The sequence below is a fragment of the Suricata suricatta genome, chromosome 6 (assembly GCF_006229205.1).
Source record: "Suricata suricatta isolate VVHF042 chromosome 6, meerkat_22Aug2017_6uvM2_HiC, whole genome shotgun sequence".
Taxonomy (NCBI): domain Eukaryota; kingdom Metazoa; phylum Chordata; class Mammalia; order Carnivora; family Herpestidae; genus Suricata; species Suricata suricatta.
The window spans coordinates 96,591,902-96,619,504 of NC_043705.1; the positions used below are offsets into that span (position 1 = coordinate 96,591,902).

The 27,603-nt window shown below is 36.1% G+C and overlaps 1 long non-coding RNA gene across 1 annotated transcript; it reads left to right on the forward strand.

The window, feature by feature from the left end:
* Positions 1-27,214, forward strand: LOC115294565. Its single transcript, XR_003909960.1, has 2 exons — positions 1-95; positions 27,065-27,214. It is a non-coding gene; the product is annotated as an uncharacterized LOC115294565 (long non-coding RNA).
* The last annotated feature ends 389 nt before the right edge of the window (positions 27,215-27,603 follow it).

The following is a 27,603-nucleotide window of genomic DNA, read 5'->3' on the forward strand; positions in this document are numbered from 1 at the left end:
CTGCCTCTCTGAGCTGGTTTCATCTCAAAATACTTTGGCTTCTGTCACTTTGAATGACAGTTGAACCAAAAATGTTTGCTCTTGGTAAAATGGAGGTAAGTTGTCATATTTTCCACTTGTAATTTCACCCCGAACTCATAGCCAAGATTGGAGTAATGTCTCTAGGGTAATGTTTTCACTTTGTACTCAGCACAGCTGAATATTAGACACTCATATTTGTTCTTGTTAGTCTTCCCCTTGGATTTGGAATGATCCTGTCTGCCTACAGAATCACCAGACTTGGCATTGCTTGATCGTTTACTATGGCTCATTAGAAATTATCTGTTAGTGTTCTGTACCATCCATAGTTAGGAAAGGAATGAGATCAAACTGGCCTGAAAGAATTGATCATTAGGATCCCTTCTATTTCCAGCATTTGCCCAAAAGCTATTCAGGCCATACCCATAGAAGGTTAGGATTTCAGGTGTGATTTTAAGTGCCCTGAGGTGACAGTAACATATTGAGAGCCCTGTTGGGCAGATACCCACTGTTGCCATTTTTCTCTCTAAATTGTAGAAGGTTAGACTTAGACATGTAATGTCTGTAAAGTGTTAGAGTATAGAAAGATATTGCAAAAAGTATTTCAACCAGTGTTTCAGAAATGTGTTGAAATTTTAGATAATCCCTTACACTATAATATATATGATTGCAAAATTGAGTTCCAGTTTTTGATGGTTTCTTATGGCTAAAATCTGATTGCTAGGGAATATATTAAACTTACAGCCAAGGATGCCTAGCTAATGTGCCTTTGTAATAGAACACCCAGAAATCAACAGCACTGTTCTCAGTAAATTTTAGCCAGGAAAGACCATGAAGGATTGACAGGAAGTGTGCAGCTCACAGTGTTTGTTTGTTGCAGTATAAGCCAGAACTGTCTGTTGAATGATATGCTCAGCCGGCATAAGTGAAAATTGTCTTTAGATCTGCATTACACAAAACCCAGAAAAAACTAAAGTATAAATCTGAAAATAAGTATAAAAAACCTTACCTTATATTTTAATTTATTTTTAAAAAATATTTTTAATGTTTTTTAAAATTTATTTTTGAGAGGCAGGCAGAGATAGTGTGAGCAGGGGAGGGTCAGAGAGAGAAGGAGACACAGAATCTGAAGCAGGCTCCAGGCTCTGAGCTAGCTGTCAGCACAGAGCCTGACATGGGGCTCGAACCCAGGAACTGTGAGATCATGACCTGAGCCAAAGCCAGAAGCTTAACTGACTGAGCCACCCAGGTGCCCCTAAACCTTACCTTTTAAACATTATAAGGAAATTCAGCTTTACAAGGTCCATTTCTTTTAGGGTTCTTGGTGCTTAGAGTATCACATTTAGATCTTAGAATTGACATGGTCCCTTACTTTGTAGCTATTTCTAGTTTAAACAGCCCACCAGCTTGTTTCATACACTGGACATAGGAAAGGCCCTATAACAGTTTATTTGGTAAAGATGTTCAAATTTAGGTTGTCCTTTCTCTGTGATGAAGTGCTCTTTTAAATTCAATTACCAAGACTTAAATAGCCCGTCAGTGACTGACAAGAGAATTATTAACCACATTTTAATTGCTAAAGGCAATATGGATTTCAGATGGGAACACTTTTAATGCTTTGAACCAATGCTAGATGCTCACCTCATCTCACATCATTTTTGGGGGGTGTGTGGTTAGGGTAATAGTTTTATTTTGTGTAGGACAAAATTTACTGTGGCTCACTTATAATGGATCAAGAAACATCTGCAATATGGTACATCTAGATTAGTAAACCTGTAATTTAGGACTGAAAATATCGATAGCATTTTTCTGCTCTTGCACTTTCTGCTTTCCCTTCTCAATAGTTTCTTACTCATTATATTTAATTTAGGCAAGGTTACAGCTACTGAAGGGTGGAGTAAACTGCTATCTTCAGAGACAGGATTACAGGGTGAACTCATTTCCTCTCCACTGCAATTATTTATGTTTAAAAAATATTTTGTCCTCCGGAAAGATTTAAAATTCATGCAAAGATAATTAGGAGTTATATGCATTCTGTTTTCTCCTAAAAATTTATCATTAAGAAATTTAGACTAAACCATTTTTAATTGCTTTGGCTAGAGCACAGCTTTTAAATGTAGTCAAACCATGCAGAGACAATATTTTAAAGATCTTTTAGCTTGAAATAACAAAACATAAATGAGTAGCATTGCTGTGTATGATTAGGAGTGTGTCTGATTAAAAGAATAAAGAGGAAGAGATGGGAATAAACATACTAAAAAGAGAAGAATTAAATGGTTGAATAGAGAAATATATTAAAAATAAGCCATGATTTAGCTGGGAATCAGGAGACTTGAAATGACAGCCTTGACCTAGTGAATTTTCTCCTCTTAATTATCAGTTTTCTCATATCTAAAAGCCCAGATTAGGCAATTGTGTTGGTTATTTCTAGCTTCATTTCTGAGATAGCAAAAGGTTACCAGGTGGTGGAAGGAGTGGATGTCTTGAGTTATTTTTGTTTTAAGAGGAAAAATGCTGCTGAGCAAAAATAGTTTTTTGAGAAAGGGGTATAGACCATTGACCATCACACTTCTATGTATAATCTTAAAGTAGTTTGCAGAATAAGAGTTTTCATAGGTGCTGAATTCTAAGACAGTGATTCTCAGAAAGTGGGATCCATCAGTCCATAGGGAATCCTGAGATTCAGGGATCTACAAGGTCAAAACTATATTTATAATAATACTAAGACATTATTCATTATTCATTATTTAGTATTTGGAGTTTTTCATAATGGTACAAAAACAATAGGAGGTAAAACCACTGGTGCCTTGGTACAAATCAATGCAGCAGCAGCAAACTGTTCAGGTAGATGTATTCATAACCACTATGCACTCATGGTTCAAAGAGAAGTCTTCCAGTTCTATATATAAAGAGTTTGGAAGTCACCACTCCATCCTGAACAAAAATAAAATGCTCAAGGCACTAAAACATTAACAACACCACTGCTAAGTTTGGAAAGATAGGAAAATATAGAGAATTGTGACTTACTAGAACAGAGAGTCAAGCACAGAAATCAGAGCCAGGGTAGTATGAGGTAATAGGGGGGAAATATTTATATGTGTATGTATATTCATATTTATATTTATATGTATAGAATCTGTCCCCTGTTCCTAGCAGAAAGCTCCTGAAAATCTGACAATTTTCTAGGTAATAAGAACTCAAGGAGCATCTCTTTTTCTAATATTGGTGTTTTGACCTCTGTTCCTGACACAGAACTCCTTCTACCCTTGTAATTTCCTGGGTTTTTTAAAAAATAGTTTATTGTCAAATTGGTTTCCATATAACACCCAGTGCTCTTCCCCACCAGTGCCCTCCTCCATTACCACCACCTCCCTTCCGCCGCCCCCTCCCCCTTCTATCCTCAGTTCATTTTCAGTATTCAATAGTCTCTCAGGTTTTGTGTCCCTCTCTCTTCCCAACTCTCTTTACCCTTTCCTCTGCCATGGTCCTCCATTAGGTTTCTCCTGTTCTCCTGGTAGACCTATGAGTGCAAACATATAGTATCTGTCCTTCTCCACCTGACTTATTTCGCTCAGCATGACACCCTTGAGGTCCATCCACGTTGCTACAAATGGCCAGATCTCATTCTTTCTCATTGCCATGTAATACTCCATTGTATATACATATACCACATCTTCTTGATCCACTCATCAGGTGATGGGTATTTTGGCTCTTTCCATGAGTTGGCTATCGTTGACAGTGCTGCTATGAACATTGGAGTACATGTGTTCCTTTGCATCAGCACTTCTGTATCCCTTGGGTAAATCTCTAGCAGTGCTATTGCTGTGTCAATGGGGAATTCTATTGATAGTTTTTTGAGGAGCCTCCGTACTGTTTTCCAGAACGGCTGTACCTCAACTGCAACAATTTGCTACTTGACATATCCCAAAAGGCAAGGGAAATGAAAGCAAAAATGAACTATTGAGACCTCATCAAGATAAAAAGCTTCTGCACTGCAAAGGAAACAATCAAGAAAACTAATAGGCAACTGACGGAATGGGAAAAGATAGTTGCAAATAACATATCAGATAAAGGGCTAGTCTCCAAAGTCTATAAGAAACTCACCAAACTCCACACCCAAAAAATGAATAATCCAGTGAAGAAATGGGCAGAAGACATAAACAGACACTTCTCCAAAGACATCCAGATGGCCTACAGGCACATGAAATGATGCTCAGCATCACTCATCATCAGGGAAATACAAATTAAAACCACAATGAGATACCACCTCGCAGGTGGTGCTGGGAGAACTGGACAGCAACATGTGGAAGAATGAAACTAGACCACTTTCTTATGCTATACACAAAAATAAACTCAAAATGGCTGAAGGACCTGAATGTGATTTCCTGTTGATAGGAGTGTCTTCTGCTTTAATGAGATGACTTTTGATGAGCTCCTGGATGGTCACTAGTCACAAAAAGACCACACCATGATTAGAAGTGTGGAATTTTTCAGCTCCACCCTCTATTTTCTTAAGAAAGGAAAAAGGCTGAAAATAGACTTAATAATTGGTCATGCCTATATGATGAATTCTCCATAAAATTCCCAAAATGGGGTTTGGAGAACTTCTAGATTGGTGACTGCATGGAGAAATGGCTCATCTGGAGAGGGGATTGAACACCTGCTGGTGTCCAAGAGTCATTTGTTGGTATGGGGACAAACCACCACACATTTGGTGACCAGAATTGTCAGAAGTAAATTTTTCTCTGTATGAAAATAAAGGAGGTACATAGGAAGTTATTCCTGAGGGAACATAGGAAGGAAAAACTAAGTTTGCTTACAGGTAGGAAAACCTGAACTGTAATTGACAAATTTCTGGAGGCTCTATGTGGACAACTCTGAGTGTTAAAAACTACAGGGGGACCCAGGCCTACAGAAAACCTCACAATATTGGGACATTTATGTACAGGAACACAACCAGGTTCTCACAGTAAATATCGTCTCATGCTCTGTCTGCAGAGGAGAAAAGGAACAGTTTTGAAATACAACAGATAATTCTGTTCTTCTTAACAAGACCTACCCCCAGGAGAAATTAGTTAACAGGAGCCTAACCTGATGGGATTATGATCGGAGTCTAATTGATTTGGGGAAGGGCAATATCCAACTCCAGTTCCTTCAAGCTTTCCATATAGGAGAAAAGAAATATCCAATTCCCACCCATTCTAGCCATTCTCTCCCACCCAGAACAGGAGAAAAGAACAGAGAAACCCTTTTGATGTTCACAGAGCAGAAGCATAGGCTCACTAAAAGACAGACAAAATCATGGGACTGCAGACTGCTTCCTCTCCCTTGGTACTGTACAACCACTTATTAATGGCCTTTTTACATCAGTTCCTTTACTCAATACAGAATGCCTGCTTTCAAGAAAAAAAATTAGAAGGCTTATTAAAAGGCACCCCCCCCCAAAAAAAAACCAAAAAACAAAAAACACAGTCTGAGGAGACCTCCTGAGCACGAGAACGAGACAGGACAGGAATGTTGGAATCGGCAAACCAGGAGTTTAAAACAACCATGATTAAAGTGTTAAGTGCTAAGGCCTCTAATGGGTAAAGTAGACAGCATGCAAGATCAGATGTGCAATATAAGCAAAGAGATGGAAATTATAAGGAAAAATCCTAAAGAGAAATGATAGAGGTCAAGAACATTGTGTCAAAAATAATTGTCTTTGATGGGCTTATTTGTAGGCTGGACATAGCTGAGGAAATTGAATCTCTGAGCTTGAAGTTAGAAGGCTGGAAAACTGAAATGCAAAGAGATTAAAGACAACAACAACAACAACAACAACGAAAGTGGAATATCCAGATACTGTGAGACAACTACAAAGGTAAAACATATGGGTAGTGGAAAAACCAAAGGAAGAAATGGAGAAAGGAACAGAAGAAATATTCAAGACAATAGGGACTGATAAATTCCCCAAATAAATGTCAGACAGGAAACCACAGATCTAGGAAGCTCAGAGAATACCAAGCATGTAAGTAACCCCTACCCCCCACACCTCTCTAAAGAAAACCCCAACTACACATAGACATGTCAGTATCAAATTACAGAAAATTAAAGGTAAAGATAAAATCCCTAAAGAAAGCAGAAGGAAAAAATGACAACAATGTTACAAAGGACAAGAGAGAAGAATTAGGATAATTTTGCTATGATAGGGTACTCACACTACCTATGAAGTGGTCTAGTGTTACTTGCAAGTGGATTTGGGTTAGCCGTAAATGTATATTACAAACTTTAGGGCAACCATTAAGCAAAGGGAAAAGAGTATAATTGATATGCTAAGGAAAGAAAAAATGCAGTGTTCATTTAAAACCACAAAAGTCAGACAAAGAGTGAAAGATAAAAATAAGAACAAAGAGTAAGAGCAACAACTAAAAAATATGGTAGGTATTAATCCAGCTATATCAGTAGCCATTTTGGTCATCAGTGGTCTAAGCACACCAATTAAAAGATTGTCAGAGTTGATTATAAAACAGGGCCCTACTTTATAATGTCCACAAGAAACCCACTTTAAATATAAAAACACATATAAATTAAAAGTAAATATATTGTAGTATAGAGGTGAAATTTAAGGAAAGGTATTAAGTAGGCTGTGTTGTAGCTTATGAACAAGTAATAAATTGTATCTTTTATCTTGAATGTATCATAGATAAGCTGCTATATAATGATTGCCACTTCAGATAGCTGTGAAATTAGGTGATTAACTAGTTGTTACTTAACCTTCTAATTTCTGTATAAGTCTAATTACATGAAATAGAAGTTGGGGTTCTAATTTTTTACTTTGCTTATCCATTTGGAGTATCACTGTAACTACTGTATTGTAAATGATGGAAAATAATTGCATATGTTAAAAAAATAGTGTTATATTCTAAAAAAAAATAAAAAATAAAGTTACCACAAAAAAAAAATAAGGATAAAGAAGAAAAAAAAAGTAAATAGATGGGGGAAATATATCATGCCAACACTAATTAAAAAATAGTAAGTGTAGCTATATAAATTCCAGGCAGAGAAGACTTCAAAGCAAGGAAAATGATCAGAGATAAAGAAGGGCATCACATAGTGATAAAGGGATCAGTTCTTCAGGAAGATATAACAATCATTAATGCAACAACAGGACATCAAACTACATGAGGCAAGTATTAATTTAATTGTGAGGAAAAATAGATGAATCCAGTTTTGTGACTGGAGACTTCAACTTCCCCTGTCAAAAGTGTACAGACCCAGCAGGGAGACAGTTGGTAAGGACATATTTGAACTTACATAATTGGCATCTATAGACTACCTCTGATGACAGAAGACACACTCTGCTCAAGTTCACATGGAACACTCATCACAATAGACCACATTCTGAACCATAAAGCATACCTTAGAAATTGAAAAGAATAGGAATCATACAGTATCTACTTTCAGAACTTAATGGAACTAAACTTGAAATCAATAACAAAAAAATAACTGAAAAAAAATCCTAAATGCATGGAGAAATGAAGAATAAACAACACACTTTAAAAATGTTTATTTATTTTTGAGAGAAAGAGAGAGCATGAGCATGGGTAGGGGGAGAGAGAGAGAGAGAGAGAGAGAGAGAGAGAGAGAGAGAGAGACCAAATCCAAAGTAGGCTCCAGGCTTTGAGCTGTCGACACAGACCCTGTTGCAGGGCTTGAACCCACAAACTGCAAGATCATGACCTGAGCTGAAGTTGGATGCTTAACTGATTGAGCCACCCAGGTGCCCCCAAGAGCACAATTGTAAATAACACATGGGTCTCAAAGAAGAATCTCAAGAAATTTAAAAATATTTGAATTAAGTGAAAATGAAAACACAATCTATCAAAATTTGTGGGATTCAGTGAATGCAGCACTTAGAGGAAAATTTACAGCATTGAATACGTATTAGAAAATGAGGAAAATATCAAATCAATAATTTAAGTTTCCACTTTAGAAAACTAGATAAAGAAGAGCAAGTGAAATCCAGAGTAAACAGAAGAAAAGAAATGATAAATATTTGAGCAAAAATAAATGAAATGGAAAATAGGAAATCAGTAGAGAACATTGATGAAACCAAAAGCTGATTCTTTGAAAAGACCAGTAAAATTAGAAACCTCTAGCCTGGCTAAGAAAAGAAGATGGTGGAAATTACTAAAACAGAAATGAAAGAGGACATACCACTACAGATATATGGACATTAAAGGGATAATAAAGGAATATTATGAACACCTCTATGCTCACAAATTTGATAACCAAATAAAATGACAATTCTTAGACAATTTTCTAAATCTCACAAGAAAAAATAGACAAGCCTATATCTTTTTTTAAAAAAATTTTTAATGTTTTATTTTTATTTTTGATACAGAGAGAGACAGAGTATGACAGGGGGAGGGTCAGAGAGAGAGGGAGACACAGAACTGGAAGCAGGCTCCAAGCTCTGAGCTAGCGGTCAGCACAGAGCCTGATGCGGGGCTCGAACCCACGAATGTGAGATCTGACCTGAGCCGAAGCCGGAGGCTTAACCGACTGAGCCACCCAGGTGCCCCAAGCCTATATCTTTTAAATTGATCAATAATTAATAACGTTCCAAAGCAGAAAACACAAGGCCCACATGGGTTCACTGGTGAATTTTTAACAGACATTAAAGAAAGAATTACACCACTTTTCTACAATCTCTCTCAGAAGATAGGAGCAGGGAGAATACTTCCTAATTCATTCTATGAAGCCAGTATTATGCTCATACCAAGAAGAGACAAATATTACAAGAAAAGAAGATTACAGAGCAATATCTCTCACCAACATAAATGGAAAACTATGGAAATAGTGCAAAGATCAGTGGTTTTCAATTGTCGAGTGTGGAGGAGGGATGAATAGGCAGAACACAGAATTTTTAGGGCAATGAAAATACTCAGTATGATACTACAGTGATGGATACACATCATGTATTTGTTCAAACTTGGAGAATGTACAATGCCAAGAGTGAATCCTAAGGTAGACGATGGAGACTTTGGGTGGTTATGATGTGTCAGTGTAGGTTCATCAGTTGTAATGAATATGCCACTCTACATGGGGCTGTGTTTGTGTGAGAGCAGGGAGTATATGGGAAATCTTGCCATCTTCTTCTTTATGTCGCTATGAACCTAAAACTGCACTAAAAAAATAAAATCTTTGAAAAAGGCTGATTTCACATCCATAGTAATCAGTACAAACATGAATAAATATTAATAAACGATTTATATAAACATTAATAAATATTAAAATATTAGTAAAGATTTAATAAACATTAATCTTTGAGTTTACATCTTTGTAACATTCTTTGTGTCAAAATAGGAAGTGCACAAAAAGCAATGTTCCTGCCTATTGAGGTATGGTGATTGTTTGAGACACAAACTGACCTAGCTGCTTTTCACATGAATTACTATTTTTCCAACTCCCCTATGTGCGGCTGAATAGCCTATGTATTTCTAAAATGTTTATCTACTTAGTTTTGAGACAGAGCAAGAGCAGGGGAGGGGCAAGAGAGAGGGAGAGACAGGAAATCCCAAGCAGACTCCATGGTAACAGCTCAAACGGGGGCTCAAACCCACTCACCCTAAGATCATGAGGTGAACTGAAATCAAGAGTCAGACACTTAACCAACTGACCACCCAGGCACCCCCGATTTCCTACATATTCTCTAGCCAAGACAACAAATCCACAACAGTTTGAATTCACAATAAAATAATAATTTACCATTTTCTATCAAGCCAGACATTAGAGTTTTGCAAAAATATTAAATAATATTTTTCTTACTAAATAATTTTAAAATTATTTTTCATAAAATTGTGCTATTCTTGTGAACATGGTGCATCTTTACTAGTTATTTTAAATGAATTAATAAGTAAAATTTTAAAAACTGCTTAGTTTTCATTTTCAAATCTGTTTAGTCAATAGATCGGTAAAACCCACATAAACAAAGTCCCTCAGGGGTCTTTAATAATTTTAAGTATTTAAAGCAATTGTGAGATGAAAAAGTTTGAGAACAGCTCTTCTATGTGGCCTCCTTAAAATTAATAGCAGCATCTCTAATTTGCTTTTTTAAAATTTTTCCTGGAGATGCCTTTTCTGCAAAATTTACAGCATATTTTTTCCTTAGGATAGAATATGAGGAAGAGCCATCTTTAAAAAAAAAAAAAAAACTAAGCGTAGAGGCGCCTGGGTGGCTTGGTGGTTAAGTGCTGGACTTCAGCTCAGGTCATGATCTCATGGTTCATGGGTTAGAGCTCCGTGTTGGACTCTGGGCTGACAGTTCAGAGCCTGGAGCCTGCTATAGATTCTGTGTCTCCTTCTATCTCTCAGCCTCTCCCCTGCTCATGCTTTCACCCTCTCTCAAAGATAAATAAACATAAAAAGAATTTGTAAAAAATCAAACTAAGCTTTTCCTTCTGTCAGAGCCCTGGAGCTGCACAGGGGCCAGTGTTTTAGATTTGAGAAATTCAATGGTGATATCGATGGTACTCATCTTGGAACAGATTCTTGAGGCACCTAGAACCTCTCATTCTTTTCTGTTGTTATTTTGTTTTATTTTTATTCTTTGAGCTTACTTTAAAATAATAAAAGCACCCTGGAAGTTTTCACCAGAGTTATGTATAATGAAAATGGTTACTGCAAGGTGGCATTTAGAGGTAGGGATTATTTCCTTTGATCCTTTAGCAATTCAAAGGAAGTTCAAGGAGGCCCTACACAAATTATATGAACCATTGTAGGAGTTTGCTAAGTCATCAATTTATCTTGGCTCCTGAAATAACATTGAAACAATAATAAAAACTAAAATCAATCAGTGGAAATAGGTGTAACGAATTGTGTAAATGAAGCATAGCATATGCGTTATTATAGCTAACTACATATGAAAGGCACTTAGGCCAGACCTTATTGCTAATTTACCAAATTATACTGTGGAGCGGAGTGAAAGGCAGTAGATTTACAGACTTCTCTGAGTTGGGCAGGATGCAGGGTGTGAATGGTGATTGGTTGGGTGTGCCTGCCATTCCTTACCTCTTGGGAGTAAATTCTGCTTGGGAGCACATCATAAATTATAAACTTGTCCTATTCTCAGCCAAAGCCTCATTTGTTAGTTTTTCCCTTCCTCTTTTGTTTTTGCAGAGTGGTTTATGATATGCTAAATTAAATTGCACTGACTGTTCCCTTGATGGAGCCAGAACAATCCCTCATGAATTTTCACAGGGAAACTGTGGAAGTAGATAAAAAGCCAATGTGCAGTATGCATGGAGTGCCTCTGAATGGCAAGCTCTGACCTAGGCTCTGTTGGGAACACTGCAAGGAGGCAGGAGAAACTAATTTTTCCCTGCAAGGGCTTGCAGCAAATTAGGGCATTAGGGACACAGCAAAGCCTTAGGAAGTATAGAATTTATATATTCTTGGAAAGGAAGGTATATGATATCAGAGGGGAAGTCAGAGTAGTATTTTGTAGGCTGAGTATATCACAAACCCTAGGATGACATGCTTTTAAAAAGCCTTTAAAAATTTTTGAAATATTTTAAATATATTAAAAAACAGTATTCTTCTTTGTTATCACTGTGCATGTTTTTAAAATGCTAATATTTGGCTTTATTTAAAAATTTGTCCCTCTCTGAGCATGTTTTGGTTCCTTTGCAAACATAGGCAGACATGGTATATGATAACTTCATATAATTTCTCAGTCCCAAATGCTCTCCTTCACCTCGTTCCCATCTCTGTAAATGCAACACCTTTATCTAGTATGTTATAGTTATGCAAGCAGAACATGAAGTCATTTTTAACATCTCCTTTTTCCTCTATTCTCATATAGAATCCACCCCGAGTCCTGGTGATTTTTTTTTTTTTTTTTTGCCAAAATATCTCCCACATCCAGTGAGTTCTTTTCAACTCACCATTGTGTTTTCACCTGGACTGCTACAATAATCTTCATCCATGCTTTTTTCTCCAAACTGTTCTCCACCCTGTAGGCAGAATGATCTTTGTGAACCACACATTTGATCCTTAAACCATTCAGTGGCTTCCCATTACACTTCAGATAAAGATAAAGCTCTTTGTTGTAGATTTTAAGATGCTATGAAGTCTTACTTTTTTAGCATCATCTTGCATTACAGTGTCCCTCAAGGCTACTATATATAGTTACGTGTGTTGTGCACTGCATAACTCCAGGAAGCACTTGACACATTTTAGTCCACTTGATGAAGCTTCAGCAGTATCAAAATGAACACATTCATAAGGAAAACACTGCTTCCCACTTCCTTTCCCCCCATCCCCTTCCACTTTTTTTTGCGTTTCAGCTCCTGGCCTTATTTTCTGTTCTTAAATGTATCCTTACTCTTTGTTTGTTTGTTTTACCATAAAGTCTTTTACTCTTCTTATCCTGTCTGGAATATTCTTTTATCCTTTCTTTATCAAGTTAACCACAAAACATCTTTCAAATCTCTGTGTAGTCTTTAGACCTTTAGTTGGGTTAAATATCCTTATTACACTTAGTTATACATCTATGTGGCTCTCCTTTATATCATGTAATTATTTGACTAATATTCATCACTCTCACTACAGCAATTTGTGCAATTAGCTCATCATTATAAGAAGGTGGCACAGAGAGAAGGCCCACTGAATATTGTCAGACACTTAATTCATGAAGTTTGGACTTCTTTTGTCTCATATGAACGTATCATCTATACTCTTGTACAGTATGCCTTTGCTAATTGCATATTGGTTCACAACACACATATTCCATAGTTGGCTAATCACATCGATTGGACATATTCATTGTTTTCAATTTTCCAATATTGTTCATATTGCCTCATTTCATCTTACTAGTTATTAGCTGGATTCAGAGAGAATTATATCCTAGATTTATGCAAAGATAAGCCAAAATTTTTTAGATGGGAAGAAAAACATGTTGAAAGGCATGGTGAGGAGTCAGCAAGCGGTTGTTAGGGGGTCAGAAACAGCTTTTATATGTGATCAAAAGTAAATTTTATATGAGGAGGAAATAAAGAGAAAAAATACTATTATTGGAAAGCCTTGAAGTTTGGAGTGAAGTATTTGGCTTCTGCCATATTGCACACTTCAACTAAAATGTTTGGATTGGGATGAATATGAGTACAGATGCTCATGACTTCATTAACAATATTTAAAAAAATTTACCTCCTTTTTCACATAATTCCATAATATCATCTTGACTTTTACCTCTAATTTCCTACTATGTCCAATTTAGGCCTACATATTGAGAACAACAAAGAAGCAGCTGCAGCATATATAGCTAATACAGAAATGAAGTTTGGGATTCTATCACCAAACATCAAATACTAACAATTATTAGCAAAACAATCTTAATGTGGTAAAATATAAGAGTGTGCCAATGGGTCAGAGTGGATTGAAAATATCAGGATTTAGTGCCCATCTATGAATATTAGATTAATAAAAGTAGAGGAAGCAGGACTGTCTGGTGATTGATGGGAAAATCAATCATGATTCTATGATTCATAGCTCATAGATTCATGGCTCTAGGCCATAGAAGGTAATGGGCAAAACTACAAAGGGCTAGTTCAGTCCACTAATGTTTTCTTTCTTTTGAACTTCTCTGTTATCATGGGAAAGACATTCTTTTACAGAGTTGTGTAAATAAATTTAGGTACATGTTAAAAAAAATCACTCTAAGTGCTTTCATCGGTAAAGAAATTTATTATCTGATATAACTGGAAATCTTGAGGTAGGGTAGGCTACAGAGGATGTTCAGTAGTTCAGTGATATCATTCAGAATCCCTTTTCTTTTCATCTTTCTATTCTACTATTCCTGCTGCAAATGGTGGCATCAATTATAGGCCCCACATCTAGACAGGATAAGAAGAATGTATCTTCTTATGACAGTCAATAATCCCACTCAACAACTACCTATCCGAAGAGAATTAGAAGCCTAATCTTGAGCCAAGCCAAGTATTGGAAAAGGGATGGGCTATTATTAGCTTAGAACAATTAGGGGCATATGGATGGCAAACACTAACTGTGGGTCCTTTGGCCAATTGTTTCTTTCTGTCGGTGGTCTAGTTTCTTCTCCAGTAAGGTATAATAATACTACCTTCTTTAAGGCATTTCTATGAAGATTAAATATTCTTAACAAGTTTAGAACAATGCCTGACATATGTAAGTGGAAGTGTGTGTAAAATTAATAAAATTTAATAAAGTAGGTGCATCTTATTAACTAGAAAGAGAAATGAGTTTCTGCTTTAATTCTTTCATTGTATATGAAGATTAGAAATGGACTTGAGATTGTATTTAGTTCAGTGTTCTCATCACATGGGAGGAAATGAGGCTGAGAGGCAGGGCAGTGTTTCAGCCAGAATCAGACCTGATGTCTTTCTCATGCCTCTGCCCTGCTCTTTCTAATATTTTATTCTGTCATGATTTCAGTCACATATGTCTTAAGTATACACATCCGTAGGAAACAGAACCTGCCCTTTTCAAGTGTAACTTAGCAAAGAGCTATAAACCTCTGTTTCCTGGTAGGGTAGTTACTAAGTCACTCTTGCCTGGGGGTCTGGATATGGAGTTCATTTGGTAAAAAGTGGGTGTTTTTAGAGCCATACCACTGCGATTACTTCAGTGTTTCATATACTGGTGTTTTTTGGTTAAAATCCTAATTAGCCTTCTGTAGCTAATGAGCTTGTGGGTTATAAATCTACTTATTATTATGAATGATAGGGCCAGTGCTTAAAATTTGCCAGTTTTGTACTAAGACATAATTATTTATGAAAGGGCCTTGCCCCAGAAATGCAAATTATAATAATTAGATTTAATCTTTCTGTGGCTTATGTATTTTTTCCCCCCAAAGAAACAGATGTCTAGAGGGTGCTAATTACTAGTAGTGGAAAGTTTCCTAGTCAGACAAATCAGAAAGTCAGGAGGCAAAACCCTGGAACTTTTAGCCACTACTTAGCCATGTGCCTTTAGAAAAGAAGCAATCCCCAGAAGCATTTTGTTAATTGTAGATTTGTATTACATAACATCACCAGCTGAGGATTCTTACAGCTTTTTTGTTTTTAGAAGGCAATGGATGCTTTATAAGGTGCTTTTTAAAAAATTATTAAATAGATATAGCAATCTTGTTTCCAAAAGTGTATTAACTAGGTTAAAACTGGACCATGATTAATGTTATATTAGCAAAAGAATGTGGAAAATACTCCTTTTGTTCAGGACACTGAACTTCATAGTCAAGCATGGGCTGGCCCAAGAGTCTACAGCTAGTGGCTTGTCACAAACTGAAACATAAGTCCTCACTTCCCCAGTCTAGATAAAAATTATGTCTATTCAATTTTCTTGAGTTAAGCAGTATAACATATATTCATTAAAATTAATGAAAAATTTAATTAAAAAATCTTATTACTAAGATGAAAAGATACTGCTAGTAGTCTTTGTGGCTGAAGATGCTGTTTCTAGATGTTTATATAATAATAAAACTAAATTAGAACAGAGGCAGTCTTTAGAGATTATCAGTCTAAATTAATTTGGTCTAGATGCTAGACCCGGCTCCTCATTTTGAATGAGGACACAAAGGTAGCATGATAGGTAATATGAGATGCAACACTCGACAGCTTCTTAGTGTCAGAGCTGGAACCAGGGCGGAGGTCTCCTGGCTTCTAGTTCAGTAAGCTTCCAACTGTCCCCCAAAGCCATCAGGTTGTGCTTAGGTAGTCAAAATATCCATCCTGCCTGCTGATCTCTTGCAAATCCTTGCCTCACCTCTTCCATCTCTCCCTAGAACCTGGGTTTCTCCCTATCTAGCCTGACGGAGGATGCCCTTGGAATTTTACAGCAGCATTTTCAAATATTAACATCACCCATAAAAAAGAGATATGTAGTATGTAAGGATATCTACTGCATAATTTCAGTCCAATCTTTGATCCTTGCTGTTGGAGCTTTATGGATAGGAGTATGGATTCTGAGGTTCAAATCCTGATGCCCTCATCTTAACCTGTCTCTTCAAGCAAGCAACTCTCTGCTTCAGTGTACATGTCTGGAAAAAGAGGCTATTGATAGGAAATACTTCATAGATTTTTGTGAATATTAGATAAACTGATATTCACAAAGGACTTAGGAAAGTGCCTGATACACAGTTTTCACTTAGTAAATGGTGGCTGTTGTTTTTTGTAGTATTTTGTAGTACTTGCCGAAACAAGTCAGTGTATAACATAGTATGGATTATAAGTATAGAAAGCTTCCAAGTGCTTTATGTAAATAAGCCCTTATGTTAATTAGTGTTATCACAACAACCCCAAATTGGACATTAGCCCAATTTTATGGACACTAGCACTGAGACTCAGAATAATTTTGTCACTTTCTTGAAGCCACACAGCTACTTGCTGATGGCAGCTTTCATAGCTCACATTGTTGGAACAGTTGAATCTCATGTTTTTACCTATTGATACAGAGTCCAGAGGCCAGTGATTGCCTTCTAAATTTTCTAATGGGAAACCTTTGAAATCTTGATTTTCTTAAAAAAAATTGAAATCATAACTGATACTCATGCTGAGTAGTTTTACTAAGAGCCTCCAAAAAGGCTAAGGTTGTGCTGCTGCACGATGCAGGGTATTATTATAATGCTCTGGCAGATTCTAAAATTCGGAAGGGAACACTTTATTTAGCATTGGAACACACCTGGTCTAAAGGATGGCAGGAAATGGTATGAATTAAAGGTCAACCACACTCTGCTTCCTGACTCAGGGAGCCCGTTAAGGCTTGCACCAACAGGGTTGCTCTCTAATAAAGATCACCCACAGAATGACACCATCTGGCATATGTCAGATGGGAGGGGACAAGAGCAACAGCTGTAGCCCTCTGCCTATGTTGCCAGTGACTCAAAAATGAATGGGCAGGGAGGGTCTATGTTTCTGACTGAGTGAATATGCTGTCATTCCCCAGCCCTGTCTTTTTAAAGATTTTCTGTAAAGATAAATTCCTTCAGAGATTCCTGGCAACCTCATATATACTTTTGTGGTGGAAGTTACATTGATACCTTTAGTTCTAGAAGTTTTGAAATTGAACTCATGGTTTCTTCATCCCATTTAATTCACTTCCCCAAATCAGGTCTTCTTCTACTCTTCCTACTTCAGCAAATGACATTCTAACCTATCAAGGTGGACAAAGTACAAAAATATATGTTATTCTTACTACCTCTGTCTTTTTCCATCTCATATGAGTCCTCAGACTGTCAGATCCTTTGTTTTGGGCCATCATAATACCGTGTGATTTTACATTCATCACAACTTACCAGACTTTGTGATCATAGATTTATCATTGTGACTATTTCATAAATATCCTTTATGCATATTTTCATATGTATATAAATACATACTACTTCATTGGCCTATAAACTTCATGAGAGCAGGGACCATGTCTGTATTTGCTAATTAGAGCTTATGTATCTGCTTTTGTTAGAACTTCAGTGTTTATCCATATAGTAAGCGTTCAAAAATCATTGAACAAATCCTCATGCTCCCTGCTACATTATTTACAATGTTGTATCTTTAGAAAATGAATTGCTAATAATGGCAGCTATCAAACACAAATGGACTGACTCGGTAAATGGTGAGATCTCCATCACTGTTTTTTTACCAATAGCTGTATGGAATTCTGTCATCTTGAATTTAGGGAAGTTTTGGAATAGTTTAGAAGTCCATCCCTAATACCATGGATTACTATTCTTTTGTGGTCATTAAAGTATTATAGATTGGTATAATGAGGGTTTTGCTTTGGAATGTCAGGAGACTCGAATTTCAGTTCAGTTCTCATTGAGCTTGAACTACTCACATTTATTATTATCAATCCTGTTTCCTCATCTTTAAAATGTGATGCATTAGTAAGGATGAATTAGATTATCCAGAAGTAATAAGTAACCCACTTTACTCAAGAGTTTAATCCAACAGAATTAACTTCTCACTTATTTTGCCTGTCCTTTAGGTGGGCCAAGGGCTCTGATCCTCTCAGGCCAGCTGAGGAGGCTTTCTTCTGTTGGAGTTGAATTACTCTGAACACATCTTCCCCATTTGCCATGTCATCTCATCCTTAGAGACTGGAGAACTATGTGTCAGCATTTTATTGCCGCATCCTAGAAGCAACATCACTTCTCACATTTTATTTGCAAGAAACACTAAGACAAACAAAGAGGGCAGAGAAATACAGAGGAAAAAACAGAATATTTGGTGAATATGATAGTATCTTGCCACATAAGAGGATTATGGTTCTTTGTTTTCTTGACAAATGGAAACATTTCTTACTACAAAATATATAAATATATAAAATATAAAACAAATCAGAGTGAGAATGGAAGGATGGAAGGACCATTTAAGAAGTCTAGACTTTGCTTGCTCATTCTATGCTTCATAGCGACCATGCCATGTAATGACACCCTAGATACCTCTGTGGAATGCCTAGCATTCTAATACTGGAATATTCTTAACTAATGCAATCCAATATGCAAAAATCCAAGTCTTTAAGTTAATATTTGGAAATATGTTAGTTTTCCAAAGATGGCAATAAAATAATAATAGTAATAATAATAATATCAGGTTGAATTTTAAAGAAGAATTTAGAAATTAGAAAAGAAGTTGATAAAGTAGAAGAGATTCATCTTAAAGTTAACTAGTAAGATGAGCAGTAAACTCTGCTCAAACATATCTGAGCTAAAACCAGAGTTATGGTAATATATTATTGAGTTATGGTATATATTATATGTGCTCTGTGTATTGTCTAAACACTTCTCATGAATTGTCTCAATCCTTACAACAACCTGTGAGAAATAGGTAGAGATATTATACAAATCATTTTACAGAGGACAAAAGTTGAAGCTCAGTTTTCTGAGCAATATGTCCAGAATTAGAAGATTAGATAGTGCTTCTACTGAATTCAAGTCCAGTTCTGTCTCCAAAGCATAGCTGCTTGCCTCTCATGTGAAGACATGTTCAGAGGCAGCCATTGAGGGTGAGCTCAGGAGGCAGTGCAAATCTCTTATGAGCCTTCCCCAGCCCTACTGTTTGTTTTCCTATTTAAATTATCACCATTAAAAATTATGTTGGAATTTAGTTTGAAGCCATAGAGTACAAATGAAATGTTAAAAAACACTTTTAATGCCAATATATTTTAACATGGTTACATAGTTCATTTTACTAAGAATTAATGAGAATATGCAAATGACAGATTGCTCTGTGGATAATATTAATTCTGTCTCTTGACCCAGTAAAAAAAAATCTAATAGATTATATAAATCAAATCCACCAAGAAAACAACTTATTTAAAATGACTTCAAGGCAGTATACACAATAGTAATGACTCTAATAGTATTGCAAAAAAGAGAAAGGTTATAAACAAATATTGATTATTAATTATTCAAATTTTAACAAAGTCCGTGGTAAAACACCTTGACCTATATGTAGTGCTAATAAACGCATAGAGGAGAACAAACTATAAAGCCAAATATCCATTTTGTTTTTAATGTATATTTATCTTCATGCCAGTTACCTTAAGAATGAACATTCTATTTTAAAAGTATAGCATAATATTAGTCCTGTTGATAACATTTGTCTTATAAAGTAGGGAACACAGCTTTCATCCTTGAGTCAAGATGGTGATGCAGACATGTTTTGTCATGCCCAAGTAGTGTTAATAATTATTTGTGAACATTTAAACCTGAGATTAGGGTAGGCAGAATAATGGCTCCCCAAAGATGCCCATCCCTATTCCTTAGGATTCCAGAACACCTTTCATTTTACAGTGTAAGGGGCTTTGCAGATATAAGGGTTATGGAGCAAACCTTAAAATCAGGAGATTATCCCAGATTATCTAGATTGACCCAATCTAATTACATGAACCCTCAGAAACAAAGAATTTTCTCCACTTGGAAGGCAGAGAGATGTGGCCATTGGGAACATATGAGACAGACAAAGCTTTAGAGAGAGTCACCTAGGAAAGGATGAGAAAGAACATCCATAGCCTGTAGTAAAAGAGACAATCCACAGGAAGGAAACAGAGACTTCAGCTCTGCAACCAGAGGAACTGAAATTGGCCAAAATTGGATGATCGTGGAAGCCAATATATTCCCAGAACCTCTAGAAAGAAATGTAACTTACTGACACCTTGATTTCAACCTTGGGCCACTCTAAACAGAGGACCAAGGCGAGTCACAGTCTTACTGAATCTCCGACCTACAGAAAATAGGAAATAATAAGAGTGTTGTTTTAAGTCCCTAAGTTTGTGGTGATTTTTAAAAATATTTATTTATTTTTGAAAGAAAGAGAGAGAGAGAGAGAGAGAGAGAGAGAGAGAATGAATATGAGCAGGGGAAGGGCAGAGAGAGAGGGAGACACAGAATTTGAAGCAGGCTCCATGTTCCAAGCTGTCAGCACTGAGCCTGATGCGGGGCTCAAACTCATGAACCCTGAGATCAAGACCTGAGCTGAAGTTGGACATTTGTCCGCTGAGCTATCCAGGCACCCTGTGGTGATTTTTTTTTTCTTTTTCATGGCAGCAAAAGGAAACTAATACTGAATATCTTATAGAGCCAATTCATGTGTCTGAGCACATATTTTGTTTGACACACTGCTTTGGAGTTGAGTAGCAAAGGACCCATTAGGATGAAGCCTGAGACTCTTATTTATACAGGTTGCTACCTGACCATTTGTTTGTATAGCCTACCAACCATTGATCTGTGGTTACAAGGGACACACCCAGATAAGAACACTCATGGTTAGCTTGGGGATGTTTCTATTCCTCTATCAATGATGTTCACTTCAGCATTCCTGAATTTTTGCCTCATATGCCATTTCAAATTAGATCCCATCCTGTTCTTCACTTTCCTCTCTCTTTGTTTCTTTATTTTTAATAGTACTTAGTGGACCCAACAAAGTTGGTTGCTGTAGAAACATAACTCTTCCTTTTCACAAATGTTTTTCAGAAATAAATGTCATCATGCAGTTCTTTTATCAAGTTTCTTTCACTGCCTCAGTTGCCATGGAGTTTCCCTCATCCATTTATTGAACCATGTCGGACAAATGTTTCTGCTGCAGAATCCAAGTTAAGGCAGCACTCCAATATTTTATATTTAATTATAGTTGCTGCATATAAGGACAGTGCACTAGACTATGTAGGAAGAGTAAATAAATTCATCTTCTTCTTGGTGTGAAATTATTTTGCAATAGAAAAAACAAGTCTAAATAATGAAACAAACATCTACCTGGGCAGTAGAGGAATCCCCCAGCACTAAATATCTGGATGCTTCTTGTTCCAGTGATTGGAAACATCGATATGTTTTCATAGTACACTGCATATTTCTCTATTTTATCACTTTTCACAGATTAAATCTAACATTTATTCATTTAGTTACTCAATTAGTCTCCCCCACTACATATTTAACTTTCTAATGGCAAATTCTCTGTATCCTGATTGCACTACTAATAATATACCAAAGTGCCTGAATTATTATAAGACTTTAGTAATTCTTTGTCAAATGAAAGTTGTATGAGTTAGTTATCATTTGTGTGTATCAAATTGTGTGTACAAAGTCTAATTCTGAATCATAATGTGACAAAGCATTTAAGACAAAGCGTTTAAGTCTAAGCATGATTCAAGTAAACCATTTGTTTAAGAAGTTGAAAGAATTCAACTTCTAGATATATTCATCTTAGGGTAATGGAGAACTGGATCTGTTTCATATCCTTTCGTTAAGTAGCAGCCTGATAGGGTCATATATAAGAGTCCAGGAAATTACAGGAATAAAAGTAATGCATCCTGGACTACAAGTTGTTTTGCTGTGGGTGCCAAGCATTGCTCTTCAAATCTTCAAGTAACTATTTTGACTGGCAACTTGGACTCATTATAGGCTCTTTCTAGCTGTTGTTTGCAAAGACTTTGGACCTTCTCCCAGCCACAGTGTGCCTCTACCATCTTTACTTTTGCATGTCTTGAATCTTTTTTGATCTTACATCTTATCTACCAGTCTGTTTCAGTCTGGTTGCAGTTTTGTTTCTCATCTTCCACACTGAATGCTACTCATGGCAATATGTGTCATTTCATTTCATCACAGTAGAGACATGCCTACAGTTTGTGATAGATGCTTTTCCTCTAAGAAGAGGTCTCAAAGTTAATCCTGCAAGAAGTCAATTTCTAGGAACTGGAGAACTGCTAATGTCTCTGTTCCAGGATGAAACGCATGACTGGGAAAATTCCATATAAGAATTTTTGTCTTAAAAGTTATTTTTCAAAGCTTGATGCATTTATTTTCTATCTGAAAACAATGCATATTTATTATAAAATTTAAATAATGGAGATTAGAGAAAATGAAAATTGCTCCTTTTCCTCTACTCCTTGATTCTACTTCTCAGATAGGAGCACTGTTGGTATTTGACAAATCTCAAGATTATGTTTCTCATGCCCTGAATTTGATCTGATCCAGGCTAGAGTTCAAGTTCTTCTAGTGAACTTCTTCTTCCCCTATCTTTCTAGTGAAGGTGGGAAAGTCATCTAATCTTTCTGACTTTTAGTTTCTTCATTTATAAAATAGAGTTTCTGGTGGTACCTACTTTATAGGCTTAATATAAGGATTCACTGAGGTAATGCACATTACATGCTTAGCAAACTGCTTGATATTCAATACATAGCAACTGGTATTATTGGAATATTGCTATTCATTTTTCTTATATATAATATTTTGATAAAAATATTAATGGGTATCTTTCAATGTCAGTACTAAACATAAAAGTTATCTTCTTAAGTGACCCCAGAATATTCCAATAGATGAGTGTACCATGATTTCCCTATTGGTGAAAGTTTCTCTTAATTTTCATTTATCTTTCTATTCAGGTTGTTTGGCTATTTTCTATAAATACAAAATTAAGATCATTTATAATTCCCATTATACTAACCTTCTGTACTTATGTACTGCCAACCATTGGCTATGATGTCCACTGCCTACTTAACTGAATGTGATTCACTGTGATTCCAAATTAAATGATACTTTACTGAACACTAGTCCCACCTGAGGGATATAAATGCCTACTGATAAGTCTATTTGGGTACTAACAATTATCATATCTGAAGGGAAGAGAATTATCACTGTCTGAATTAAACATTTAATCCTTTGCATATTATTTGAAGATATCATTTAGTATTATTGCTTAAAAAAAGAGTAGACAGTTTACATCATCTGCCTTCTCTAAATATTAGAGTCACTATAAAAATTGTAGTAAATACACACCCAGGTTCTAGAGTAATCTCTGATACAGATATTCATCTCTTTTAGTAGCTTATACTTAATGCATATCATTTTATAGATAAGCAATAAATTTATTTTTTACTAAAATCATTTGAAAATAAGAGCCATGGGTCGCCATTTTTAGTCAGCTAGTTAAGTTCTAGGTAGTGACATAGTCATTGATTCAAAAACTAGAAAAGTTTATGGAATCTGTATAGGGTAAACTTTCCCTAACAGACTTCTTTGCCTGAAGTCAGTAAGTACATTAATTTATAGGCAAGAAACTTTTACAAATTTGTGTGTACAAATAAATGTTGAGCTAAGCAATGATGAGAGGAGAGAGTGGAATTTTGAGTGAAAGAGGCTATAATTTATCAAAATTGCAGAATGGCTGCATTTCGTCACCAGTGTTAGGATCTAGCCTGCTTACTAGTCTTTTGTTTCTCATATTGCCTGCCTACTCTGTTTATGAGATTTCTAGAGACTTTCATTCATTTTTATTAGAGAGATTTAAAAAGGAGACTGGAACATCACTGATAAAGATTAGAGAATGAGTAACTTTCATCTTGAGAGCAAATTAGAGATCTCAGCCTCCAAGTCTATCCTAATTTTAAAGTTGAAAGTCAATTTTCAGATAGAGCAGCAGTTCTAATTAGAGAAATAAAAAAGATAGAGAGTATTTGCAAGGCTTCACACCAAATCCCAATTCTGGATATAATGCCAATTTAGATGAAAGGAAAATTGTTTTTAATGGTCAGTGAAATCTCACGAGTTAGAATATTGAGGGAAATACTACAGATTCACAGTAATTCATTGGTTTGAAGGCCTTTTGCTGCTCATACTTGGATTCCTGGATTGTGATCAAATGGATTTGGCTTCACTTTCATCTTGTTCTTTTACTAAGAAGCCATATGCAGCACTTTTACAGAGAATACTTCCTGGCTTCAAAAATATTACCACAGATTTCCTAATATCAAAAACATGACTATAGAATATAGGTAATGAATTAAAAGAAATATAGAAAAAGCCCAGCTTTGGCTAACTTAAAGACTTTAAATCTCTTCATTCTAGAATTTCCTTGTCCAGACATTTAATGCCAGCTTGTTCCTAGTCTAGGTTTTCCTATATTCTTTCTAATTCTTGGTTTTTAGTCTTGTTTCAGACTGTATTTTCCGACAGAGTTAATTTTCTAATGAAAAATCATGGATTTTTCATTTCCTTTATTCCATACATACAATGTACCAGGCACTCTTGAATGTCTACTGCATTCCAGATACCAAACACTCTTCTAGTTTGGAATGAGTGTTTGGAAATAACACAGATAAAGATCTATATTTTCATGAAGCTTATATTCTAGTAATGGAAGAGGTATAATAAATATAATAAGGAAGCAAATATAATACAGAGGTAAATAATAAATACGATAAAGAAGTTGGAAAATGATAAGTATCATACAGATAAAAGGAAAAAGTAGAGCAAGGAATAGGGATTGAGAGTGTAGGAGACAGTTTGCAACTTCAAATATGGTGGCTAAGATAGTCCTCCTTGAGAAGGCGACATATGAATATGTAAAGGTATGAAAGAGGTGGGTTTATAAATAGTTTTTTAATAATAAAAATATAATTAAGTTAAATAATTATTAGGTAGAAATTTCCTTAAATGATAATGAGAGACTTAACCCTTTTGTGAGGCCAAAGACTCCCTCCATTGGGTATCAGTTTTGAATAAAGCCCTTCATGCCCAGTGATTCTCTTACTTTCACTGAACACTCACTATTAGCTTGGTGTTCTACACCTACTGCTAGCCTGTGACAAAGACTCTTGGACAGAGACCTAAGTCCAAATAGGCCAGGAATGCTAGGTAGGGATGAATTGACATTCCAAGGGCTAGGCCATCTTTGTGCCAGCCCCAGGTCTATGATACAGAGACGAAAAGAGCAGGGGTATAGCTCAAAAGAGTCTAATGCAGAGGTCTATTTAACACCAATAATAATAGTTTACATCTACCTCAAGGGCAGACACACACCCAAACCAGCTCCTTCCCCACCTAGTTGACCCTCAAAGTGGAACAAAGCCTGGTTGACTCATCCAGTCTAAGATAAGAGCAATAATCAGTCCCCCAGACACACAAGGTACCCATCTTCCACAGTGATAGAGGGGCATATTGTGTGTGTGCATGGTGATGAGAACAGCATGTGAGGGGCCTCTGCCACATCAAAGAGAAGAGTTATTTCTGTAACTCTATCCTTTGTATGGTGCTTTGTGAGATAGAAACCCCATCTCACCTGCCTTTAAAGAGCTTGTTTTGTTCATAAGAGGGAGAAGAAACAACTAAGATTATCAGGTGTCCCTGTAACATTCAAGAAATAGCAATGAGACCATGTGGAGGGGAGTGAGAGAGGAGGAGAGGTGAGGTTAGAGAGCAGGTGAGGACCTGTGGTTTCGGAGATGTTGTAGAGGAGCAGATCACAGAAGGCACTGAAGTTCCCTTTGAAGAGTAAGCAGAAGTCAAGGCAGGATTTTGAGCAGAGGAGTGCCAGGATCTGACTCAGGTTTTAAAGGGATCACTGTGACTGCTCCATAGGGAATACTTTCTACCTCATATTATAGTTAGTTTGATGGCACATTCTAGAATCTGAATTTTTTGTAAATACCTGTGCTCAAGTTTTGTAAATACCTATGCTCAAGTAAAACTTATCCTCACATAAATAGTTAAAAAGGTGTTGACTTCTATTTTAAAATAGTGAAGTTACTCAGAACAGTGATAGATATAATGCATTCTTTTCCCAAATCCAAATATAAACTAAGAAAACTTCTCTACTTATCATCACTCATACTTGAGATGCCTCAGGCAAGTTTTGCAGATTCTACCCCATTTTTATAGTTCATAATCAGCTCCTACTTAGACTATAGAAATTAATTAATTCTTAAGTTTTCTGCAACTTTGAGTACTAGTTTTAATTGGTAGATTTTCTAAAATGTTACTTTTTTAAAGGAGAATTCATGTAGAATTATATTTGACCCCAGCTTCTCAACTCAGGTGAAAGGGTTATACAAATCTGATCACCTGGTTTGAAACCCTGTTGCAAAAGAAATATTGACTAAACAGTGGTAAATAGGTGTAATCACAGATACCTTGCTTTGACCACTAGGTTAATTTTTTTCATACAAAAAATGGATCCATTGGGAAGATGATTATCTAAAATTGGATTATGATAATTTGTAAATGCAGATACAACTTTATTCAAAACACTATTTGACAAAATTTCACTATTGCTGGTAACACTATTCTGTTGAGTTACATAGAATTATTTAAATTCAAACTAAAGCAAGTTTGATTTGATTGCACTCTATCCATGAAAAACTGATTTTTATCCTACAGGGAAAAAAGGTAGCTTGTTAGAAGATAAATGCTCTGTGATATTAATGGTATATGGTTCTATTTATGCCCATTAATACCATATATATTTGTGTCCAAAGAATCCAATAATACTCTCAGAGCTTTAATGGTATGATAAGTGACCTTAATGAGCAACTCTGAACTCCAGTAAACTTTCTTATTTTTTTTAAAAGGAAAATATCAAGGAGTCTTGAGATACTAATGTTGGATTCTTCAAAAAGTTTTAAGTATAAAACATGGTCTAATATCAAGATGAAATGCATTTAAGAAACCGATGAGTCATGAGAAATAAAAATATTAATTCAAACCAGCAACATTATAAGAAAACACATAAACCACAGTTTCTCATTTATCTTATTTCAGGTGTCCTCTGTGAAATAAATCTGGCAAAAAAGAAATCTGGCAAACTAGAGCAAATGACTGCAATCTCATCCTCGGGTTTTGTGAGAAAATTTGATGTCTCCTGATGGGAAAATTTCCTGAAACACAATATACTTACTTAACAAAGGTTTACCATTGGCCTGTCATATTCTAATCACTCTGTTAAGTTCTGGAGAAACAGTGCTGAATGAGATATTTGTTCCCCACCTTCAGGGATTCAAACAGACAGCTGAATAAAATGATTGCACCGTCTTGTAAGAGCCAGGAAAAACAAACAGATGAGGGACTTAGGTAATAATTGAAGAGGAAGCTATTTTGTGTAGAGCAGTCTTGCTGGCATCAAACTGAACTCTAAGGAGGAAAAGGAACTGGCCACATGAATGTGAGTGGGCTGAGCTCAGGGATGAGAGGAGGGAAGGGGAAAAGCAGGCCTGGAAGAGGGAGTGGAGAGAGCCTGTTCAAAAACCAGGAAGCGGAGATAAGATTGGTCTATTCCAGGATCTGGGACTCCTAGAGGGAAG